The 3,709-nt window shown below is 41.7% G+C and overlaps 1 protein-coding gene across 13 annotated transcripts in view; it reads right to left on the bottom strand.

Annotated features, from left to right (window-relative positions):
• Window positions 1-1,647: 1,647 nt before the first annotated feature.
• Window positions 1,648-3,709, bottom strand: part of cngb1a (cyclic nucleotide gated channel subunit beta 1a) — a 46,016-nt gene continuing 43,954 nt past the window's right edge. For all 13 annotated transcript variants that reach the window (XM_078944722.1, XM_078944724.1, XM_023953762.2 and 10 more), the window contains one exon: window positions 1,648-3,709. This exon is cut by the window's right edge and continues 701 nt beyond it. The gene's annotated coding sequence lies outside the window, so the exon portion shown is untranslated.

Genomic DNA, 3,709 nt, shown 5'->3' with positions numbered 1-3,709 from the left:
AAACCTGGTTTAGACAAACCAAGCAAAAGCAAGTGGTTTTCTTCTTCGTTCTGATTTTTCTATGTTTTTTGTGCAACAGCGCCCCCAGGTGGGCGGCATCTGGAACTGCGTGACGTTTCCAGCTTCTGATGGCTGTGTGTGAAAGCAAACAAACCGGAAGAAGGTGTGAAATCCAGAAGATGGTCCAGGTGTGAAAACAAACAGAGCGCTCTCCAGATCTGGTAGAAGTCCAATTTGAATTGAGACTCTAACTCTTCCTCACAGAAACCTTCCCCCTTTTTTCCAACCATCACAAAAGCACAGGTTCTCGATAGTGTCTCCTGTTCCACGTAGAGAAAAACTTAGACAGACTGAAATAGTTCTGGACATTTAGCCCCGCCCCCAAAGCTTAGTCCAAGAAACTTCATTCTCCAGTATGAACAGTTAATTCTCAAACTTAAGCTGCTGCACCTTAGAACCCGTTTCTTCATAGTTTGGACTCAAATCTGCTCCACAGCTGACGGTTCTCCATCAGATCAGGAGCTTCCTGGCACCGTCTTTTCCTCCAGTCTTCAACTTTCTTTGGGAGATCCGGTCAACACAATGAGGGTTTCCTGCACTTCCTAAACTGCCCCCCCCCCCCCACACACACACACATAGACATTTTTGTTTTGTCGGTCTTCACAAATGACCTATAACCACGTTTGCCCAAACTCAACAGCAAAAGGAAGGACTTGAAAAATGCGACGGCTGGCGTCACGATGGTCACCGATGCGACTGTCCTGCAGCGTGAACGCATCCTTAAGCACCAGTTCCAGTTCTGCCTGTGGGAGAAGGAGGGTCTAAGGGAAGGGATGTCCAGAGTCTGTCCAGTTCAGTTCAGCAAGTAGCCGTTGTTCAAATTTCATGGCTGATTCTATGTTTTCGTGCAATTATTGGTGTGAAGCCCGGTGAGACAGCTCTGTTGGGATATTGGGCCAGATGAATAAAATAGAATTGAATGAATGAAAATGTGTACACACACACACCCAGACACCCCCCCCCCCACACACACACACATACAAACACACGCACACACTCCGATCCAGCCTGTAGCTCCTGGATTACAGGCTTACAGGCTCTGAATGGACCTTCAGGCCTGTTTCTGTTTCACACATTAGGTTACAATAGCAGCAGTCCAATAGCTCCCTCTAGTGTTCACTCTGTCACACTGCAGAACCCTCACATTTACATAATGTTATTCATTGAAATCTCATGACGCGACATCATAGGATTATTTTTAAATTTAAAAAAAAGAAAGAAAATACATGTGAGAAATAAGGGGAACCTAATCATGAAACCGTTTTTTACTATTGTCCCATAGAAAATTGTCACATTTTTGTGGACATTGTGGAACACAATTACCTACTAAAGTAAACGAGGAAAAAAGTATAGTAGGACACAACTAAGTTGTGTGTCGTTTAACATGATGGTAACCCCCAAAACTTCTGTTAAAGCGGTAATTAATGAAAATCAAGAGCTTTCCTGTTTTTATACACTATAATGAACAAGCTGTAATGTTGCCAATATATTGTATAGATACAAATTCAGTCCAACAATCATCCAGGATTACCTGTAAATAACCTGGAAGGAACCAAAAGATACATTATAATTTTGATGACAGAAACGTTTTTTTGTTGTTTTTTACAGTTTTATTGTTAGTCATGGTAGGACATAGATTCGCATTAGCATCGAGTTTGTCAAAGGTTGAAATCCCAACTTCCAGCTTCTTTGTTGACATCTAAAATCAGATTACCCTCAGTTAAGAAAACCTGAAAGTTGCTTTGGATAAAAGCATCTGCTAAGTGACTGAAGGTGAATTTATTAACTGTGTTTTGCTTGAGATGGAGCTGATTGAGAAGCAGTTGCTACAAGCTGTTATGCTGACAAAAAGGGAGCTTCATGGACACACAAACAGGAGCTTTTATGCGTATTTGTCTTGAATGAAACCAACATGCGAATTTTCCCATTTGAATAACATGCTGTTTTATCAAATTCCTTCTCTGACATGTAGCTCTGGGATTAGCGTGCACCAACTTTTGTTTGAGCCTAAACACTTTAAGGACGATACTCAAAGTAGTGTTAGCGGCAGCATCAGGCTCATGTCAGCATCATGTTCACGTTAGCATCATGTTCACGTTAGCATCATGCTCACATTAGCATCATGTTCATGTTAGCATCATGTTCACGTTAGCATCATGCTCACATTAGCATCATGCTCACATTAGCATCATGCTCACGTTAGCATCATGCTCACATTAGCATCATGTTCACGTTAGCATCATGCTCAGGTTAGCATCATGCTCACATTAACATCATGTTCACGTTAGCATCATGTTCACATTAGCAACATGCTCATGTTAGCAACATGCTCACATTAGCATCATATTCCCGTTAGCATCATGTTCACATTAGCATCATGCACATGTTAGCATCATGTTCACGTTAGCATCATGTTCACGTTAGCATCATGTTCACGTTAGCATCATGCTCATGTTAGCATCATGTTCACGTTAGCATCATGTTCACGTTAGCATCATGCTCATGTTAGCATCATGTTCACGTTAGCATCATGCTCACATTAGCATCATGCTCACGTTAGCATCATGCTCATGTTAGCATCATGTTCACGTTAGCATCATGTTCACGTTAGCATCATGCTCAAGTTAGCATCATGCTCACGTTAGCATCATGCTCACGTTAGCATCATTCTCATGTTAGCATCATGCTCACGTTAGCATCATGTTCACGTTAGCATCATGTTCACGTTAGCATCATTCTCATGTTAGCATCATGTTCACGTTAGCATCATTCTCATGTTAGCATCATGTTCACGTTAGCATCATGCTCAGGTTAGCATCATGTTCACGTTAGCATCATACTCACGTTAGCATCATTCTCATGTTAGCATCATGTCCATGGTTAGCATCATGTTCACATTAACATCATGTTCATGTTAGCATCATGTTCACGTTAGCATCATGTTCACGTTAGCATCATGCTCACGTTAGCATCATGTTCACGTTAGCATCAGGTTCACGTTAGCATCATACTCACGTCAGCATCATTCTCATGTTAGCATCATGTTCATGGTTAGCATCATGTTCACATTAGCATCATGTTCACGTTAGCATCATGTTCACGTTAGCATCATGTTCATGGTTAGCATCATGTTCACATTAGCATCATGTTCACGTTAGCATCATGTTCACGTTAGCATCATGTTCACGTTAGCATCATGCTCACATTAGCCTTAGAGTTTTGTGACATTTGTCTTTTTTTTTAATTGGATCATTAAAATAACACTTTTCTTCCATAGTAGAGTTTCCATAGCAACGGCAGTAACATGCTGATTAGGGATGGGTACGGGTACAGTGGTTCTACGGTCCTGTATAGAAATGCAGTTTCTGTCAATCGCTTTGATTCTGCTCAGTTTTGCTTTTCAATTCTAGCCAATCATTTCACCTGTGACCTTGTGGGAGGGGTCATAAGAATGGGTCAGACTGTGAGAGTGGGCGTAGCTTAAGACAAAACGTTGAAGAGACAGTTTGTCTGAACTTTACAGCAAAAGAAGCTAATTTAGAGACCAGATGGGTCCAGGCGACATGTACAAGGCTCTGAAAAAAGACAGTCGCCATGGCGATGAGCGGTAAAATCCGCGTTTACTTTAGCGTGTGGGAAAACAGAGTGG

This window comes from Oryzias latipes, chromosome 3 (assembly GCF_053564925.1).
Source record: "Oryzias latipes strain Hd-rR chromosome 3, Olatipes_Hd-rR_3.1".
Taxonomy (NCBI): domain Eukaryota; kingdom Metazoa; phylum Chordata; class Actinopteri; order Beloniformes; family Adrianichthyidae; genus Oryzias; species Oryzias latipes.
This window is presented reverse-complemented; position numbering and strand designations above follow the sequence as displayed.